Source organism: Dermacentor variabilis, chromosome 1 (genome assembly GCF_050947875.1).
Source record: "Dermacentor variabilis isolate Ectoservices chromosome 1, ASM5094787v1, whole genome shotgun sequence".
NCBI classification, from domain to species: Eukaryota; Metazoa; Arthropoda; class Arachnida; order Ixodida; family Ixodidae; genus Dermacentor; species Dermacentor variabilis.
In genome coordinates this window covers 73,752,856-73,774,679 of record NC_134568.1, presented here as the reverse complement: position 1 = coordinate 73,774,679, position 21,824 = coordinate 73,752,856, and the positions used below count along the sequence as shown (strand labels likewise).

The 21,824-nt window shown below is 45.2% G+C and overlaps 1 protein-coding gene across 4 annotated transcripts in view; it reads left to right on the top strand.

Annotated features, from left to right (window-relative positions):
* Positions 1-12,296: 12,296 nt before the first annotated feature.
* Positions 12,297-21,824, top strand: part of LOC142579350 (lysosomal alpha-mannosidase-like) — a 72,900-nt gene continuing 63,372 nt past the window's right edge. Inside the window, exons 1-2 of one of the 4 annotated variants that reach the window (XM_075689451.1) lie at positions 12,322-12,434; positions 16,335-16,456. The gene's annotated coding sequence lies outside the window, so the exon portion shown is untranslated. Of the gene's footprint in view, positions 12,435-16,334; positions 16,457-18,435; positions 18,837-21,824 lie in introns of those variants that run through there. The other 3 variants (XM_075689466.1, XM_075689473.1, XM_075689461.1) reach the window with 3 other exon arrangements.

Sequence of the window (21,824 nt, the reverse complement as noted above, 5' to 3'; positions counted from 1 at the left end):
TCGGGACCTCCTTCTGTACATTAACATCTTGTAATCGTTCTAATCATCTCAATAAAAACCGATTCTGATTCTGATTCTGATAAAAAAACTGGTACTTCTTTGTATTTAGCTAAATACCGGCGTTGGCGAAGCACGTACGTGTGCACAACATCTAGCCGCTCTAAATCTTAGATCAGAGAATCTCTTGGAAAAATGAAGATGTCGTGCATGTAGCACTGTCATGCCTTCCATATAAGACCACGAAGCACAGTGTCGATCTTCCGTTGAAACGTAGGCGGTGCGTTACAACTAAAGGCAGAAAGGTGCCGCGTTAAATTCGAAAGTCTGCCAGGTGTTGCAAGCGCCGTCTTTTTTTGCTAATTAAAAAAAAAATTTTTTTTGCCTTGTGCACCGGTTGAGTAGTCGGCGCCCTGTAACCTGTCTAACACGTTGTCCGTCAGTGACACCGTGTTCGCATCATGGTGAGTGCTTTTGTTTAGCGGGCTGTACAGTTTATGAAAAGGCGCGCTGAGACATATTCTTTTGTTACGAGGATGATCGCAGATGACTAAGGGCTGTCGAAAAGGCGAATTATATTGCGCGCAAGCATGTCACAAACCTGCTCTTCAATTATCGCCTGCTTTGATGAAAAAACGCGGTATGGGCGGCGGCGAATGATATTCCTAATGCCCATATTTTAGACCCCCTTCTTTCGAAAGCGTGTACCTCTTCACAAATATGAACGGTTTAATATGCGTGGAAATTCTGAATATAGCGCGCCTTTTTTTATATACGCGGAATACCATTAACCAACTTGAAAGCGAGACCTTGTTTTGACATTTGCGAGCAAAATGCGTGCACTTGTAGTAAACATCACGTATAAGGGCACTAGGATGACTCTTTAAAGCGCCATTTTTTTAACTCTTTTCAGTAAGAATAGGAAGGCGACTGTAGCTACGTCTTTGTAAAACCGGCTATGGCACGAGTGTCAAATGGGGGCAGTTAAGCACCATATATATATATATATATATAAATCCACCATTCCGTTATATGCATGCATGCATTGCTGTCTTCTAGTTAAAATTTTCATTTCATAATTTACGAGCGAAAGTAGAATACCCGGGAATACGTTTTTAAGCAAAACCAGCTAATGCGTGTTTTTGAAAACGCGATATTGCTGAGAACGTCTTGACGTACCTACATAAGTCGTCTAATGAATTGCATCAGTTACCCTAATTTGCAGGAGAATCCGGGCAATTATGTTGTCACACTTATACATATAGTTTTTTTTATGTGAATAAAAATGAAAAAAAAAATCGCGTGTTGCATATAGGACGAATCTAAAGAGGCGGACATTACTTGCAGGAGAAATCAAGAGGCATAACTGACTAATGCATAAAATTTGAATAGTCAAACTTTAAACAAATTTCTTTAGGATACATACTGCAATTTGCGAATTGAAGCCAGCAAGCTCTTAAGGCACACCCCTTTGGAACGAACTTAAAAACTAGCACCATAATTGAGACGTGCGGTAAAAAGCCTTTGTTCTCGTTTACTTTTTAACTAAACGTCTTTTTATGCATTGAAGCTCAGAAATGGCTGGAACACCAATGTATATTTCGCCGTGCATTTCGAGAACGCATACCTGGAAGGTGGTGTCATCATCAGAATTCGTTCCAAGTTGGATTTGCCTTGCGTACTCACAGGCTGCAATTCGTGGATTGCAATATGTGTCGTAAAGTAATCAGGTTAAAAGTTATTTACCGAAACCTTGGTAATTAGTGGGTTATGCGTTTTTATTTTTCGTGGAAATAATGTCCCCTTTTTAGAGTAGCCCAACTCGAGGCTCAAGGAATGAAATTTTATTATGTGAAATGGGCGATTTTTGAAATTCTATTCACTTAAAAAAAGACGAAGAAAAACAATTGTTTCAGCAGCACCAGTGGCAATGTTGCTGTCTTTGCAAATACGACGTGTACCATACGCTGACATTACAGCATGTATATACGCTTTGAAGCCAGTGTGAAGTATACGTGACCGCACGGCCTCAAAAAACTCGCTAATTTCCATCGGCGCGTCGAACATGTAGAACCTCACTGTAGCCCAGTAGCTTTCCATGAACAACTAGACCTTTCCAAGCCTTTTGTGTACAGATCATCGCTCAAAGACGAGAAGGCCATTTCACACGAGTCCTGTTTGCGGTACGTTCGGACCATCAACCAAACAAAGACCATCGCGTTCAGTGAGGCGATAACACGGGCGTTTGTCCTTCAGAAAACAGTGCAGTTTTCAAAAGCAAAGGCAGATATGCTTCTGTGCTGCCGGCTTGTTTGCTCACAGTCATGTCAACTTACACAGTTAGTTGCTGACCCAGGGCACGTCTCGTGGATTACAACCGAATAATGTAGAATGCATAAGCGCGTGTGTGCATTTGTGTATGGTTGCAGCGGTGGCGTAGAGGTAGAACACCCGCCTCGCGTGCAAGAGGTCCGTGGTTCGAATCCCGGTGCCGGCAATTTTCCACCGGATTAAAAAAAAATCCGCGTGTTGATAAAATTGCATAAACAGGCCTGGAGTGTGGCCTGATCCCGGTGACCAGAACCGGTAACGCACCCCCTCACCAGAGCAGGATTGGCCACCCTGGTGCAGTACTTGGCCCCACAACCTCCTATATGAACACAACAATCAAACCCCGGCCCTCAGTCCCCAGCAGCTGCGAAGCAACTGACCACGGCGGCGGTCAGACCTGCGACGCAGCAGAGGGTGCTTAGAATCACTGGTTCCGGACAGGCCGCCATTGGAATATGAACCTGGCAACGTTTAACGCTAGAACGTTATCTAGTGAGGCGAGTCTAGCAGTGCTATTAGAGGAATTAGAGGGCAATAAATGGGATATAATAGGGCTCAGTGAAGTTACGAGGCCAAAAGAAGCATATATACAGTGCTAAAAAGCGGGCACGTCCTGTGGCACCGGGGCTCAATGAGTTAGCGATAAGAGGGAAAATAGAGGAATTCCAGATCAAGCTACAGAACAGGTATTCCGCTTTAACTCAGGAAGAGGACCTTAGTGTTGAAGCAATGAACGACAACCTTGTGGGCATCATTAAGGAGTGTGCAATGGAAGTCGGTGGAAACTCCGCTAGGCAGGATGCCAGTAAACTATCGCAGGAGACGAAAGATCTGAACAAGAAACGCCAATGTATGAAAGCCTCTAACCCTACAGCTAGAATAGAACTGTCAGAACTTTCGAAGTTAATCAACAAGCGTAAGACAGCTGACTTAAGGAAGTATAATATGGATAGAATTGAACATGCTCTCAGAAACGGAGGAAGCCTAAAAGCAGTGAAGAAGAAACTAGGAATTGGCAAGAATGAGATGTATGCGTTAAGAGACAAAGCCGGCAATATCATTACTAATATGGATGAGATAGTTGAAGTGGCTGAGGAGTTCTATAGAGATTTATACAGTACCAGTGGCACCCGCGACGATAATGGAAGAGAGAGTAGTCTAGAGGAATTCGAAATCCCACAGGTAACGCCGGAAGAAGTAAAGAAAGCCTTAGGAGATATGCAAAGGGGGAAGGCAGCTTGGGAGGATCAGGTAACAGCAGATTTGTTGAAGGATGGTGGGCAGATTGTTCTAGAGAAACTGGCCACCCTGTATACGCGATGCCTCATGACCTCGAGCGTACCGGAATCTTGGAAGAACGCTAACATAATCCTAATCCGTTAGATAGGGGACGCGAAAGACTTGAAAAATTATAGACCGATCAGCTTACTGTCAGTTGCCTACAAACTAGTTGCTAAGGTAATCGCAAATAGAATCAGGAACACCTTAGATTTCTGTCAAGCAAATGACCAGGCAGGGTTCCGTAAAGGCTACTCAACCATTGACCATATTCACACTATCAATCAGGTGATAGAGAAATGTGCGGAATATAACCAACCCTTATATATAGCTTTCGTTGATTACGAGAAAGCGTTTGATTCTGTCGAAACCTCAGCAGTCATGGAGGCATTGCGGAATCAGGGTGTGGACGAGCCGTATGTAAAAATACTGAAAGATATCTATAGCGGCTCCACAGCCACCGTAGTCCTCCATAAAGAAAGCAGCAAAATCCCAATAAAGAAAGGCGTCAGGCAGGGAGATACGATCTCTCCAATGCTATTCACAGCCTGTTTACAGGAGGTATTCAGAGACCTGGATTGGGAAGAATTGGGGATAAAAGTTAATGGAGAATACCTTAGTAACTTGCGATTCGCTGATGATATTGCCTTGCTTAGTAACTCAGCTGGCCAACTGCAATGCATGCTCACTGACCTGGAGAGGCAAAGCAGAAGGGTGGGTCTAAAAATTAATCTGCAGAAAACTAAAGTAATGTTTAACACTCTCGGAAGATAACAGCAGTTTACGATAGGTAGCGAGGCACTGGAAGTGGTAAGGGTATACATCTACTTAAGGCAGGTAGTGACCACGGATCCGAACCATGAGACTGAAATAATCAGAAGAATAAGAATGGGCTGGGGTGCGTTTGGCAGGCATTCCCAAATCATGAACAGCAGGTTGCCATTATCCCTAAAGAGAAAAGTATATAACAGCTGTGTCTTACCAGTACTCACCTACGGGGCAGAAACCTGGAGGCTTACGAGAAGAGTTCTGCTTAAAGTGAGGACGACGCAACGAGCTATGGAAAGAAGAATGATGGGTGTAACGTTAAGGGATAAGAAAAGAGCAGATTGGGTGAGGGAACAAACGCGAGTTAATGACATCTTAGTTGAAATCAAGAAAAAGAAATGGGCATGGGCAGGACATCTAATGAGGAGGGAAGATAACCGATGGTCATTAAGGGTTACGGACTGGATTCCAAGGGAAGGGAAGCGTAGCAGGTGGCGGCAGAAAGTTAGGTGGGCGGATGAGATTAAGAAGTTTGCAGGGACGGCATGGCCACAATTAGTACATGACCGGGGTTGTTGGAGAAGTATGGGAGAGGCCTTTGCCCTGCAGTGGGCGTAACTAGGCTGATGATGATGATGATGATGATGATGATGATGACGACGAACTTTATTTAATGTCCTGAAGATCAACCTTTAGGTTGACGCAGGCGGCTCCCACGTCGGGACAGTAAGGTTTAACCTTACCGCCGTATCGTGGGCCTTCTGGACGGCCTGTACTTGATCGAAAAGAACTCCACTGTGTAGGACTCGCCGCCACCAGTCTCTCTCCTTGTCACAGTCTGTGAAAGTCACAGGACACTGCCAAAGCATGTGATCCAGAGTAATGATGCCATTACACTTCTCGCAATGGATTGGTACCTCTCTTTCAGGACATAGCTTGTTAATAAAGTTTGGACTTGGATAAGTTCTTGTCTGCAACAATGTCAGAGTCACCGCTTGAGCTCTATTGAGCTTAGCGTGTGGCACTGGGAATTCCCTTCTGTTCATATAGTAATGCCTCGTGATTTCATTGTATGTAAGTAATTGGTCCCTGTTCTCCTCCTGTATATTATTAAGGTCCTGGTCGCGTAGTGCACGGATAGTAAGTCCTCGTGCAGCTGCGTTAGCCATCTCGTTTAAATTCTTTCGAGATGGATCGACAGACCCCGTGTGCGCAGGAAACCAGCGAATTTCGATCCCTTGGCTGTCCAAATCACCGATCAGCTGGGCGGCCGTTTTGGTTACAAAGCCATTGGTAAAGTGTCTAATAACCATCCTAGAGTCACTGTAAATCTTCGTCCACTTATTATTTCTTAAAGCCAATGCTATCGCTACTTGTTCCGCGACTGTCGTGTCTTTAGTCATTATTTATTTATTTATTTATTTATTTATTTATTTACAAATACTGCTATCTCATTTTAGAGACATAGCAGAGGTGGGTTACATAACTTATGAACAAAACCTGTCAACCAACGTGGTTAGGCAGTTCTTTCTGAAATTGATTAGTCGGCAATGAACGCAGAGAACCATCTAAGTTATTCCATAATTCAACAGTGTGTGGAAAAAAAGAAAACTTGTAGCAATCTATTTTTGGAATGAAGGGATCTATGTTTAATGGGTGAGTACGTCGGGTTACTCGCGCAGTAGGTGTGGTTAGCGAGATAGGCGCTTCAATGTTAGATGATCCGTGAACGATTTTGTGCAGCAGGATTAGGCAGTCACACGTGCGACGAAACGACAATTGGTCCAGTGATAAAGCGTGTGCATGGGATGACGGTGAAAACATGCGGTCGTAACGGCCATAAATAAATCTAACAGCTTTTTTCTGAATGGATTCCAATTTGGAAATATCCTGTATGCGATAAGGCGACCACACTACAGAAGCATACTCTAAAACAGGTCTAATGAGTGATTTATAAGCCGTAAGCTTGCAATCTTTAGTGCCGTGTTTTAAAGTGCGTTTTAGGCACCCTAGTTTTCGCATCGCTTTAGAGCAGATTATATTGATGTGATTATGCCAACTAAGGTTAGTTGTGATAGTAAGTCCAAGGTATTTGAACTCGTTAACTTCGTGAATAATGTATCCTTGTGTGCTATACGTAAATTTTAGGGGCTGTTTCTTATTAGTAAAAGACATTGCCACAGTCTTGCTGAAGTTAATGCTCATCTGCCATGTCTTACTCCAGTCTGAAAAGGATGAAAATACGCTATTAAGCACTTCTTGATCACGAAGAGTACGAATGTTAGAATAGATCGCGCAATCATCTGCATAAAGACGTATTTTCACTTGTGTGTTTCTGGCTACTTCAATAATGTCGTTAACATATGATTGTAATAGCATCCCGTTAACATATGATTGTCATGATTGTAATAGCATCCCGAGTGAGACCATCTGCATCTACTACTACTGCCGTAAAGGCTTTCTTTCCGCTGACCCATGCAGCATCTACAAAAGCCGCATGTTCTCTGTCGTGCTCTATCTCTTGCAGGAGAGCTTTGGCCCTTGCCTTCCGTCTTTCCAGGTTGTGCCCCGGGTGCATATTTCTGGGGAAAGGAGTCGTCTTGATTATCTCTCTTATGCTACCTTTTAGTTCTATTGTGCCTTCACCTGAAATTTTGGATTCGGTTGGGCACCACCCTACCTCTTCTAGTATTGCTCTACCTGGCCTTGTTCCAGAGAGCCTCTCTCTGTGGGCAATTTGCTGAGCTTCAATTATCTCGGCTATTGTGTTGTGGAGCCCCAGTTTCATTAATTTATTATCCGGCGTGTTAATCGGTAACCCCACTGTTGTTTTGACTAGCCTTTTAATTAATCTGTTCAACTTGTTTAGCTCTGTCTGTGTCCAACTGTGCATCCCAGCTACATATGAGAAGTGACACAAGGCGAAAGCGTGGACCAGTCTCATGGCGCTCTCCTCTCCCAGCCCTCTGTGTCTGTTAGTGATTCTCCTTAGCAGTCTTATTACCTCCACAGTCTTGCTTGTGATATGTCGTATTGTTCTTCCGTTTGCCCCGTTTGCCTCCAGGAATAACCCTAAGACTCTAATGGATTCTACATGCTTAATAGATTCGCCTGCCTTCTGGGTTAGTACTAACCTGGGTTCTTCCTCGGGAACATATACCCTCGGTTTTCTACCCTTTCTTCTGTTCTTGAGTATAAGGAGTTCAGACTTATTAGCAGAGCATTTGAGCCCCATGTCTTCTAATAGACGGATTGTCTTAACGCGTCAGCAGGGTGCTTGATTTTAAGTGGGTGGAGTTGTTCGTGGAGAATTTAGTTAAATGGCTAGCTCATCGAACCACCCGCCGTGGTTGCTCAGTGGCTATGGTGTTAGGCTGCTGAGTACGAGGTCGCGAGATTGAATCCCGGCCACGGCGGCCGCATATCCATGGGGGCGAAATGCGAAAACACCCGTGTGCTTAGATTTAGGTGCACGTTAAAGAACCCCAGGTGGTCGAAATTTCCGGAGTCCTCCACTACGGCGTGGCTCATAATCAGAAAGTGGTTTTGGCACGTAAAACCACATAATTTTTTTTAGCTCATCGAATCAAATGGGGGTGAAAGCGAAAGTGAGGCGCCTGACTTTTGCTCCCCTTCGCTTACAGGGAAGGCGCGCACTATAGCTAAAACCACGCCCGAACTTATTTTGGGCGCCGACGAACGAGGAATGATACACTATACGAGTGAACGCTGGCGCATCACATTAGCACAATGAGCGAGGAAATGTGATGCGCTAGCGTCTCATTCGCGTAAACGCGCCATCAGGATGCACGCCATCGCACTACTGAATACGTAAGTCGTATTGGCGGCGTGTTTTCGAACTACAGTGGAGCGCCTCTACAACGAAATTAGCTGTCTAACGAAGACTTTCCTATGTCTCGGCCGAATTTTTTATCCGCCGTGTTCATTGTTAACGCGTCTACAGCGGGGACCACTGCAACAAGTTTGCCTGTACACCGAATAAATATAGGCCTCGTCGAGTGCTGATTTGTTGCTTTGCAATGAATGGCGCGTAGCAGCGCCGCCGCATCCCTCCGTAGCCACCACAGACCGGCCGGGCACATAGGAACCGCCACCGTGCGGAATGTTTCCGACACCGCAGTAGCAAACATAGCCTTACTTTGAACCGACGTGATGATGATCTACTCGGAACTGAGTACAGAGTCGAGGCCATCAAGGAGGCGATGTTCGACAAAGGCAGCAGAGTCTGTAGACTAACCAAGAACTTTGACGAGGCACGTAACAGCGGCATTCGATGCTCTGTATACTTTCATGCGTCACGCCAAGATTTAGCCGCCGAGGATGCCGCAAACCTCGTTGCCAAAGTGTCGGCTGCAGTCGCGCATTCTGTCAAATTGTGCAGAGAAAAAAAATTCACGACTTTATTCACTAGATACCTCTTGAATGCATGCTAAATAAAGATATTACTTGGCCGAACGTGCTCAGCCTTCTCTATAGCGAACGGTATGTGGCGCGAGCTTTACAACGAAGTGATCTCTAAGACCAACGATTTTGGAGGTCCGAAAGCGCTTCGTTACAAAGGCGTCGGTATAAAGGCAACTGTACATAGAGAACAGGGCACATATTGCGACAACACTTCGCACGCTAAGGTCGTTCGCAAGTGAAGGCGCGAGCCAATGGTGATAGCGACAATTAACGAAGCGAACCGACCAACGGCAGTCAGCTCTTACACGAACGGTAAGCTATGTGAATTGGGCCTCTGAGCACTACATCTGAGGCCGGCCAACAAACAATTAATTATTGGTGCTGTTCTCTATATATGAATCAGAGAGAGAGAGAGAGAGAGAGAGATAGAGAGAGAGAGAGAAATAGCATTTATTAGTCCTAAAGGAACTAAGGCCCCAGTCCGGGCCTCCTGGTATATAGCTCATGCCTCCTGGCCCAGCGCGTTCTTGACGTGCTGCACCATAAGCGGCCACCATAGTTACCAAATTTTCTTGGGGGGGGGGGGGTAGTCCACTCCTCCCAGCTGCCGGTATGCTCCCACAAGGTGTGTTTTTTGATGATTAGGCTCAACAGTGTTTGCAAGTGGGCGAGCCTGGGTGCTTGTTAATGTAGTGCGTATATTGTGGCGTGAGTAATGTGTGTGTTTGTGCTTTTCGTACGATTGAGGCGTCTTCTCTCGAATGCGTGTAGGATGGTGTGTTGAGAAGTGTTGGTGCTTCCCTGTGGCACTTCAAAATATGTAGCGTTTCGTTCGGCTGCATCTTCCGCTCTTTTCTGGAGTTGTAACTATATGTATCGTCGACAGGCCAAACGATAGGAAATCGCGGATTTTCTGCGCGGGAGAGCTGGTGTGCTCTTAAATTTCCTCGGAATCGTTGATGGCCTGGAATCCATTGTATACGTACGTGTAGAGGAGGGTGAGCATGCATGATCACGTGGACTTTTGTGCGCATGTGTAAAGGCAAGTCATCATTTCGAATATCTCTGTAAGTGCCTTGACTGTCTGTTCGGATTGTAATCGTGTCAGATGTATGTGTCATTTCCGTTATGGCAAGCATTATTGCCATCAATTCCGCGTCTTGAGGCGTTGGGACTCTCGAGTACTTTTTCGAAACCGTCGATTCGCGCCCCACTACCGCTGTTTTGCTGCTTTCTGCGTTGACTGGCTTAAGTGTAGTATGTGTTTTGATCGTCCTGTCTGCTACATTTATATATTTTTATCGTCGTTTTCGATTATTTTCCGGGTGCATATATATTTTTGGAATGGGGTCTACTTTTATCCTTGGCAAATCATCCCATGGTGGTAACGTCGGCGTAATAGGTGGTAGGTTAGCGCTTTCGTTTTACAATGATGTGTTCAGCTATCCGGCAAGGCGACGTCGATGGCAGCAGCAGTCACCGTCAACAAAGTCCGGAAAGGTTCTCAAAGAAAGCCTCACTTAAAAAAAAAAGAAGAAAGAAAGACGCAGCTTGGTCACCCGCCGCGGTAGCTTTGTGGCTATGGCGTTGCCCTGCTAAGCTCGAGGTCGTGGGTTCGTGCCCGCTGCGGCCGCATTTTGATGAAAACAAAGCATTCCTATGCTTAGGTGCAGGTTCGCGTTAAAGAATGCCAGGTGGTCAAAATTAATTCATAGTTCCCCAATACGCCGTGCCTCATAATCAGATCGTGGTTGTGGCACATAAAGCTCTAAACTTTTCTAGAGCAGTATTGTCGCAAAGCAAAAGGCGCAGCACGCCAGAGTGAGTGTCGCAGGCGTATCGGATACATCGCCAGGCCGATCGAGCATGCTTACAATGACAAAATAAGAGGGAATGGCAGATGATACGCAAATAAACAGCTGCGTAGTTTAGAGGTCTCGCGGGACCTTTTTATAAGCAAGTTGAGTAAACTCGTGTCCGGCACTTTAGCTGCGCCAGAGTCCCTCCGCGGTGAAGGACGCAAATAGGCGCGCTGACTCTCAACCGGAAGTACTGTTCGTAAGAGGCATAATGTATAGCTGATTGTTTAACATGACGAAGGCAACAATAAAAAAAAGAAGAAAAATAAAAGAAAACGATCGTGTATATCGACTACACGAAGCAAAGGATTAAAAATAACATTAAAAATAATCATACCACAGCGAAAATAAAGGCGTGAGGCATATTTTCCGTCTTCGTCAGACGAGGATAATGTTTGTACTTCATATAATAAAAACAGAGTAACGTCATGTGAATCACATGTTCGATCGCGCTTTCTGATAAGGATTTTCAATATCCGTTACGCGCATGCACCTAAAGGCCAGAATACATGGAGCGAACTTTCACGACGAAGTTCGGGCGGCAGAAAATCTGCGACGCCGCGACGCCGTATGTTCGTCGGGCTGCGCTACATGGAGCGAAGACACGGCGGCCGCCGCCGGTGAGTCGCTGCGTTGTTATCGGCGTGGCTAGGCAGTTTAATTCGCGCTAAGCCACTACTTCAAATATAGACGAGGCAAATGCGCTGTAGTGAAACACATAAAACAAAAAAAAACAACAACTTTAACGACAACTATTATCGCTTTTGAATTGCGGAACCCCCTAAAAACGCGTAATATTTTGTTTAGGAATGATTTCTAATGTTTTTTATGTGTTTGAGACATTCATGTGCCGATGTAGTTTAAAGAAAGCGGCGATGCTATGCGTTGTGTCAACACTGGGCGGGTAAACAACTTTCGCCTTTGTAACTCCGCGGCTCTGTTCTGTGGCTCAACGCGCGCGCGGCCGAAGCAAGCAGACCCGAATGTAGCGCACGTGAGCTTGTCTAACCATGGCTGTTATTAACTTAGTAACCGCTTTGGATGCCATGAATACGAAAAGCGGGAGACCGGCGTGAACGATAGAGCGGGATCGGGATACACGGACAAGCGGGGAAGCCTAGCCGGAAGTCGGGGCGGATAGTGAGACCTGATTGGCTCGCTTTGGGGCGCCGCTCGTTTGCCGCTTCCGGTATCGTCGCCGCCCGACGAACTTTTCTGCGCCAGCTGGATCGGCGGCGAACGACGTTTTCTTCGCCGCAGCGCGTCGCGCGTACGCCGCCGGGCGTCAAACGCCGACTTTTCGTCGCATATTCGCTCCATGTATTCTGGCCTTAATAGGAAGAAGCGTTTTCATTTTTCATGCCTCTGCCTCGTGGGTCTGCCCATATTTTTTCCCCTTGTATTTATTTCCTTTCATCTAACAATAGCCGCATACGTTATCACGCTTTCGAATAAAACTTGCAGGTGCGAGTCAGAGCTAGCGACATGCCCGTTTCTGCGCGCTACCAACTTTCGCACATTCACAATGTGACTGTCTCTGCTCTTCTTTGTTTCTTTTATTTTCTTTTTGTAGTAGGAAACGCTTTGCACACAAAAAACGCCCTGCATGTGCGAGATTTTCCACTTGGAAGTATAGAAAAAAAACAAAAAGCTTCAGTTTTTTTCTCGTGTGCAAAACATACACACTGAAATCGATATGTTTTCCTTCAGCATGAGCAACCACTTTAAGCAGGCACGGAAGAAGTGGCGTTAGAAACGGACATGGCGGCTTAGCGCGTGAGTCATAGAACCATGAACCTCGCGGTTACATCTGGAGTGCCTTCCTTAGATTTTTTCTTTTCCTTCGTTCTCTTTTTTATGTTTCTCCCCGTAGTGTGTATAGTCTAGACGAAATTCGTTATCCTCCATAATCATTTTTCTTCCTATGTGTTGAAATTAAATTATGGGGTTTTACGTGCCAAAACCACTTTCTGATTATGAGGCACGACGTAGTGGGGAACTCCGGAAATTTGGACCACCTGCATGGGGTTCTTTAACGTGCACCTAAATCTAAGTACACGGGTGTTTTCGCATTTAGCCCCCCATCGAAATGCGGCAGCCGTGGCCTGGATTCGATCCCGCGACCTCGTGCTTAGCAGCCCACCACCATAGCCACTGAGCAACCACGGCGGGTTCCTACGTGTTAATCAGCCGACCTGTACCACCTCCCGGTTACGTGCCGTTTCTCCTCGATGAAACAGAGGAGGCCCTAGCTGTGATATTCGCAATGTTGTTTTTTTTGCACCAGACCCACTGTTGACTCTTTTGCAAGTGTTGAGTGACCTAGCGTGTGTGTCCGCCCTTGCTCAAGTCGTGACCCGCAGCTTTCTGCTTCGCATCGACGTCAGCGCGCATTTGACAAAGGAAAGCGACCGGCGCTTAAGACAGCACCGCAGGCTTCTTCGGCAACAGCTCTCTTTGTAAGCATTATTTTAATGCGAAAGGATTAATATGCCCCGCGAAGCGGAAAATCCGGAGAGCGTCTGGCGTTAACCTCCGACATACTGCATCAAGGCGGCAAGTTGGGCCAGTTGGGTAGGATTCATTGTCAGGTTCGTAACAGCACAACACATGACACGAACAAACGGAAGGTAAAAAACGACGACATGGCGCTGACTCTCAGCTGATCAGTTAAGAGTCAGCGCCTTGCCTCCGTTTTTAGCTTCTTTTTGTCCGCGTCTTGTGTTGCGCTGTTGCGAACCTTGCAGTTAACACCCGATTTTACCAAAACTTACGGGACCAAATGATGACGTCACGATCCCGGCGCCGGCCCTGCTGCGGCTCGCACTGCGACATACCACGGTGAACAGCAACGGTGTCGCTCGGACGCCACGACCCACACCCAAAAAATGACTTCTCCCAATTCAAAAACTGAGTTGACCCACGTTGAAAACCTACCTGGCCCACCCTCAAAATTGACTTTGCCCAATTCGAGCCCATGACCAAGCGAAAAGTATCGCAAGGAAGAGTCAGAATGCTTGCGCATTCAATGCACGTAAGATGACTTAAGTGCCTCTGTAACTTCTGATTTTCGAGATGTCGACACCTATTAACGGTTATATAGTTCTGGGCGGCGAAACTCCCTTCCGCGGTTTTGCAAGAGGCGACAGACAGAAGAGAGAGAGAGAAAAAAATTTATTGTTTCTGAAGCCCACGTTAGTGTTAAGAAGAGTATAAAAATGAAGGAATACCTTGGCGGTCGCATATAATAAACGCTCTAATTTGAGTTATAAACATTCTTTCCCAATCTCCAACCGTGCGTATGTGCCAGGTAGAAGGGTGAAAAAGAAGAAGAAGAAGAAGAGGTGCATGACCTATTTCTCTTCTAATATGGTCAAGCTAATAGAGAGGTTATTACATTGCACAATTACTACCTGGAGGACGGATAATTTAATATTAAGTCCAAATTAAATAGGCTTCAGAGTTGATTGCTCAATATGGTATACCCATGTTGATTTAGAGAGACGCATACAACTTGCTCGGAAAAGAGACAATATTCTGCTTTAGTGACATTATATCTAAAGCATATGACAGCGTTGAACATCCACTTTTACTGGATATTATACAGAGTCATAATTTCCCAAATTATATTATTGCGTGGTCGGCAGAATTTTTGAGGTCAAGAGAATTTTATTATTTCAAGGATGGCTGTTCCTCATTTAAATTCAGGCAGAATTGCGGTGTTCCCCAAGGAGCAGTCCTGTCTGCAGTATTATTTAATATACTAATGAGCTCCATCCTCCCTCGTCAGGACGTGTAAGGTTAAATCTATGCAGATGAAATTGCATTATTCGCGGCTGACAGTGACATTTAGGTTTTATACAATCTGTTTAGATTTATTTAGACAATCTGCACGTCATCTAATGTAAGTAAAAGCGCAAGGTTATATAGCGTTCCCGCTCACGGATCCGATTTCAATTTCTATATCCTATAAACAGACACCCATTTCCCAGGTTGTGCCTCTAAAATATTTGGCAACCATCTATGGTATAGGAAACTCAACTGGAGTCCTCGCATAGAAAATGTAGTATCTAAAGCACAACCTGTTTTAGGTCTACAGCGCAGACTGAGTAACTGACAATATGGACTGCGTAGGGATTCCCTGCTAATGATTTATTAAATGTATATTCGTCCAATATTGGAATTAGGGTGTGTATTGTTCTCAGGCGGCCCTGCTTATAAAACAAAGCCTCAGGTTCTTTGGGAGCGTGAAGCCTTGCGCCTGTGTCTGGGACTCTCCAGGTCTGTGGCTATTAATGTTACCAATCAAGAAGCGCGCCTACCAACATTGCCCTGCAGATTTCGCATCTTAACAATTCCAACATTTCTGAAATTTTACAGATTTTCGCTTGGGCGATCTGAATACGCCTTTATTAATGATCCAAATTCTTTCTTTCTTGCTGATTGGCCTTGTTTTCACGCTCCACAGATTGTATTTGCACAAAAACAATTAGATAGTCTAGATGAGAACATTCGAGAGGTAATTCCATCAACTGAATCAGATCAGAATATTAAGATAGAATTTGATGACATTTTCCCCCGAGAACCTAGGTTTCAATCAGTCACGTTCTTAAATAACCTGTTGCAAGATTACCTTGCACACGTACAATCACACAACAGAGGCTTCTGTGAACAACGATAAGGCGGGCGTAGGCGTTTTCTCGCTTCCTCTTGGCTGGTCATTCTCTGTGAGACTGCCTCATTTCAATCCCGCTTTTGAAGCCGAGCTTTTGGCAATGATTTTAGCACTTCGCGAACTCCCTTCGAACGCAATAAGGGCGGTTATTATAACAGATACTCTTTCTGTCGGTACTTCGCTCACAGTTTCATCCAATTCACCAATTCTAAAGACGTTTCTAACATTAGTTCTGCCACAGTTGAATTTTCTAAAACAATTATGGGTACCAGGTCACTGTAGATTAAATTTAATTGAAATGGCAGATGCACTAGCGCGAGCGTCCCTGAGTGGACCGATAATGTCAGTTCTTCCAGCAGTGGCGCACATAACAGCGATTAGATATCGAAAATCTTCAACTCGTAGAGATGTCATTGAATCAATAACAACATGGACAGAATTTCAGCACCTAAAATTTCCGTGGACAATCGAGTGGTGTCCATCAAGACAATCGAAGGTAGCCATAACCAGATTAAGCTGCCGTGTCCCCCTTTTAAACCTTTATTTACACAGGACGTGTCTGAACTTGACGCCTCTGTGTCCATACTGCTAAGAAACAGAATGCCTAGGTCACTAGATTTTGTTGCGTCGCCGATACAAATTATTAAGAAAGAGACTTTTAGAAATTCCGCTTGACAAGTTAGGGTTAATCTTATCATCAGAATAATACTATTTTCGGTGCGTCAGTTATAGGTTTTAGACAGAGGGACGTGTTTGATGCAGTTTGCGGTTACGTACAATCAACTAAACGAATAAGTTTTTGAATATTTTTTGTATGTTTCTTTTCTCTTCTTTTATTCAAAAAATCGAATATGTAGTACTGCGAAACATTAAGTAAAAGTTTCAGCGCACAATTCTTGGCCAATCCCCCAGTGTGGGTATAAGCCATAGTATGATGCCATCATCATCATCATCATTTACTGCATGTCGCCGTGCACACCCTCGGGCCGGTGTCAAGACAGGTCTCCTCCGGCTGAAGATGTCTCTGCACACATTTCGTGCAGACAGCTCAGCCAGACGGAGTTGACGCATGGACACTACCTGCCGGCGCACACATGCCCGGCTCCTCGAGCCACCTCTTGAAGTGAGTACGAGGCAGCGGATAAGAACCTTCTCGCTAGGTGGTCCTGCGACGCACCAATGTAAAGCCAAGCTGGCGCGCGTGGAGCTGTGATGTCGCACAACGCAAGGGGACCGACGTTTTTCACTGCCAAGCTCGGAGTGAGGCGATCGACGAAACCACGAACGCCATGAGCGACGCTACTCGATTGTCGGCCTTCCTATTGGATTGCACGAGATGCCGGGCCACCATTGTGCGACGTCACCGCTTCTCGTGTGTGGCCCGTGTGTTATCCAGTTAGCTTTGGCCTGCGCAGCCATCCATGTTACGGGCCGCATAACGCAAAACTATTCCAATGTCCTTTTATTCCATTCTCCTGACTTCAAATTTACGTAACCGCTGACGCAAGCATCGGGCAGTGACCCGCAGCGTTGCCTGAACAGCCTAGTCAAACGCCCTCCTCGCTTATAGGAGGTCGCCTTTGTTCGCTTTCAATACGAATAACATTGCGTACCTTGACAGGTTTTTCTTATCTAATCGGCTGACAAGAGGCGAGGAGCTCGCTCAAGGGGAGAGCGTTTCGATGCGGCCGAGCCAGCAGAGTGAAAATAAATAACCGGTGCCGGCGTCTGCGCTTGGTCCACTTTCTCCTTAGTTAACTTGCGATGGCTGGTCAAAAATGGCGGCTGCATGCAAGGGAAGGTTAAAAATGTTGCTAAAAAGGGTCCCCAGCAAAGAGTTGCCAGAGCGATGTCGTATACGTGCCGAAAGGACTCGATAACCTTATACTGCCACGGAAGAAGTATAAATTATACGCAAATAGATCTGTGCTCTCCGGCAGGTGCGAGCAGCCAGTGCCTGTGCGATCAGCGGGCAGCCATCTTCTATTCCTTTCGAAACGGGGCAGTTTCGGGCTATTCAGAAAAAATGCAGCTTTGTTCGACGTAGTAATACATCTTTAACGTATACTCGTCATTTTTACGCGGTGAGTTCTTGCCGTTTTGTGACGTCGCGTCACAGATAGGCGAAGTGGTCGCGGCCTGAAAGCTTTTGACCAATAGCAGAGGGCTAATGCCAAACAGGCGTCAAATCAAAAATATTTGTTTTTCTTTTATTTGGTCTAATCATGCATAACCAATGCGTGCACGTTATATCAGATGGGGAGTTATTGCGGTTTTCGTGACGTCGCGTGACAGACAGGCGAAGGGGGGGTAGCCCGAAAATATTTTGAACATTCGTGGAGGACTGATTGCAGAATCGGAATGGGAAAGTTTGTAATAGCTTTACGTTATAGCACCTACGTATACCCCAAAGAACCTTGACCCGTACTCACAAAAAGCGCTTACGCCACAGTTGTTCGTAAGAGAAAATCCTTATGCTGGACATATTATTAGCGAAGGCCACCGGCAAGTGGCAAAGAGCCCTAAAGAATTGGAAGCCTTGGGAATTATACCCCTTGACGCCGGGATCAACGTAAGCAAAAAGAGATGTGCGCTCTGAAGACCACCTGGACGCGGGAAGAAACAACTTTTCTTGAGAGGGACATACTACTCTGGAGTCAGTATCGGTGAAAGGGGGTGAAATTAAGACGGAATATTTAGTTTTCCAACGGGAGAATAATTTCGGCTGGTACAAGTTATCTCGCGCAGCAGGATCCGTTACTTTTGTCGACCATCGTAATTAAGCCAAAGTTATATCTCGTTGCTCTTGAAAGCACGGCACGTCGTGACGCTTGTTCTGCGAAATGCACTATTGTTGTCGTACCCGTGCACCTGTCGACTCGTTCGCCCGCTGTTTTCGGAGAGCTAGAATACAATGGCATGTTTCGCGTGTTTGACACAGACTTCATCCAGAATTCCGCAATGCTCTTGGACTTACTGTATGTTTTTTTTACTGGAAGTAAAATAAAAATTACTGATAACACGGTTAAACATTGTCGGAAATGTTAACTTCTTTGTTGCGGGTGTCATGAGGCATGTTCACTGAAACTCGTTGTGCCGAGACGTAGACTCCTGAGTCGGAACGAAATGTTTCTGTATGCATAAGTAATGCGTGAGGTTCACGCATTGTACGCTAGGCAGTAAGAGCAGGGTGCCTCCTGTACATATCTGTGGTTACGCCACAGCGTTTTGAATGTTGTCTCTCGTCTTCCTTGTCCCCTTGTTCGCTTCCCAATAACACCTTGAGTGGCGAACCACATCATTGTCTTTTGAAGCGCAAACGCAGGTCAGAATGGTAGGAGAGGATTTCTCATTCCTTTACGTCGCGTGTAACTGAGGCGTGCGCAAAGTCGAGCTGGTCACTCGACCAGCTGGACCAGTGGTTAACGTCGATTAAACAGCCAACGAGTCTTAGTCTTCTGGGCACTGCAGTGACGTCAGACTTCCGTGAGGAAGCTAATTAGGTAAGGAGGCATGGTTTCCTACTTTAAGCTGTCTCCCTTTTCTTTGTTTCTTTATGATTGTTTTTATTTCTTTTATCTAAGAGCTCTGGGACAATAGTCATAATGCGTTTCGTTCGCAAGAGCTTTTTGCCATTGGCCGGCTGCCTTCGATAAGTATATGCCGGACATCACGATCGGCTGGCACCCGGTCGCACGGACGGTTGTAACGGAAAGCGTTTTTGCGACTATGGGCGGAGTTATAGCTCAATTGGATGTGATCCCGGAGCTCCAACGTGCGCCGAACGCGAGCAAACGCCCGTATTCAGAAAACAGCTTTTACGTAACAGCGTTTCGTGATAAGCCAGCGCTTGGTTGTCCGCCACTCATGATAGCGATCGTCATGAAAGTGAAGTGATCCATGCGACGAGGGCCAGTCGTGGACGGCACTTACGTAAAGTTTTGCGAATACAGGTTCAAGGCCCGTATTCGCAAAAAATAAAAGTTCTTATTCTCGAATTCTTCTTGAAAGAAAATTTTAGCCACTCCTGATGCAGGGCATCTTATTAGCGAAGGCGATGAGCCAAAATCAAGCAGCACTTACGAACTAAATGTTTTGGGAATTTGGTCCCAGGGTCCGGATTCACCGAGCTCTTATTTCGGAAGTGCTGTTTGCCATTGGCTGGCCGCCTTCGTTAATTATATGCCCAGCATCAGGAACATCGGGCGTTCAATCTTACGGACAATTCTAGCATAAAAGTTTTTTTTTTTTGCGAATTCTGGCCTAAATTACTGCGAAATAAATGAAATGCATGGCACGGTCTCCGTGATGCTAGAGTGCTCTGAAGTGGAGACATGGAACCGGGCTTACACGGTTGGCAAAGTCTGCCAGCAAATTTATAACGGTGCGCTTCCTGTTTTATTCTGTGTCATTGGTGCGTAGTAAAGCACGGAGGCGAAGCGCAGAGACTGAACACAGAGTGCTTTTTATACCGGGTGCTTCAGCGAACACTTTCAAATTAAAAAAAAATTGTTTCTGGCAGATAGCACAATTCTAGTCCATGAGTCTAGTCCACACATTACTTGCAAAAAAATTGAGATGCATGATTAACTAATTAACAAAAATTCACTAATTCACGAAAAAGTACACTATTTACCTTATGGCACATATTGCAATTTACAAATTCTAGCCGAGGAGTTCGCAAGGCGGATCCACCTGTAATGAATTCTTTGGATGACACAAGTTCCGAGATATTAATAACCGAACTATGCGGAGAAATGCATTGACGTTCCAGGTTACTTTTGTGCTTGAATGCATAAAACGACGTTTTGAAAAGAAAGTAAGTGGAACGACAGTGCATTTTTACCGCAATTTTGACGGCGCATATCTGGTAAATTGTGTCGTCCACACAATTCTCTTCAAGTGGATATGCCTTGCATACGGGAAAAAGATTGAAGAACCAGTAAAAATGGGCGCATCATGAAATCAGTGAGAAGAAAACTTGGCATAGGACAAGCCAAGGTGTATGAACTGGAAGCTAAGCAGGGTAATAGCATCAGAAATTTGGAAGACATATTAAAGGCAGCGAAATAATTCCATACTGACCTGTGCAGTACCCAGAGTAGCCCCGCTACCTTCATTCGATGTAGTAATAAACAAGATAGAGAGGCTCCTTTTATAACTAGCGATGAAGTTAGGAGGGCCTTCCACGACATGCCCCGGGGTAAAGAGGCATAAGAAGGTGGAATAAAAGTCGATTTAATTGCCGATGGAGGAGATATTCTGCTTGAAAAGCTGTGGCCTCTATATACGCAATACCTCACGACTTCAAATGTACCAGAGAACTGGAAGAAGGCTAACATTATATTAATCCGCAAGAAGGGAGACATTAACGAATTGAAAAATTATAAGCCCATTAGCTTGCCTTTGGCATTGTATAAACTATTCACCAAGATCATTTCCAGTAAAAACACGGCAACACTTCATTCAGCCAAGAGAACAGGCTGACTTCAGGAAGGTATATTCTACGATGGATCACATCCATGTTATAATCAGGTATTCGATAAATATGCAAAGTACAATCAACCTCTCTATATGGCTTTCATAAATTATGAAAAGGCATTTGATTCAGTAGAGATACCAGCAGTCATAGAGGCATTACGTAATCAAGGAGTACAGGACGCTTACGTAAATATCTTGGAAAGTATCTACAGAGATTCCACAGCTACCTTAATTCTCCACAAGTAGAAAAATAGCTATAAAGAAAGGAGTCAGGCAAGGTGACACAATCTCTCCAATGCTTTTCACTGCATGCATGGAAGAAGTGGTCAAGCTATTAAACTGGGAAGGCTTAGGAGTGAGGATCAACGGCGAATATCTCTACAACCTTCGGTTTGCAGATGACATTGTCCTGTTGAGCAACGCTTGGGACAAATTACAACAGATGGTTGAGGATCTTAACGGAGAAAGTGTAAGATTGGGTTGAATATTAATTTGCAGCAGACAAAGATAATGTTCCTGGCAAGGGAACAAGAGTTCAGGATTGCCAGCCAGCCTGTAGAGTCTGTAAAGGAGTAAGTTTACCCAGGTCAATTACTCACAGGGGACCCTGATCATGAGAAGGAAACTTACAGAATAGTAAAAATGGGTTGAAGTGCACACGATAGGCATTGCCTGATCCTGACTGGGAGCTTACCACTACAATTGAAAAGAAAAGTGTACAATCGCTGCATTCTACCGGTGCTAACATATGGGGCAGAAACTTGGAGGTTGACAAAGAAGCTCGAGAACAAGTTAAGGGCCGCGCAAAGAGCGATGGAACGAAAAATGTTAGGCGTAACGTTAAGAGACAGGCAGATAGCCGTGTGGATTATAGAGCAAACGGGGATAGCCGATATTTTAACTGACATTAAGAGAAAAAAAAATGAAACTGGGCAGGCCTTGCAATGCGTAACGCAGATAACCGGTGTCCGTTAGAGTTACAGAATGGGTGCCAAAAGAAAGGAAGCACA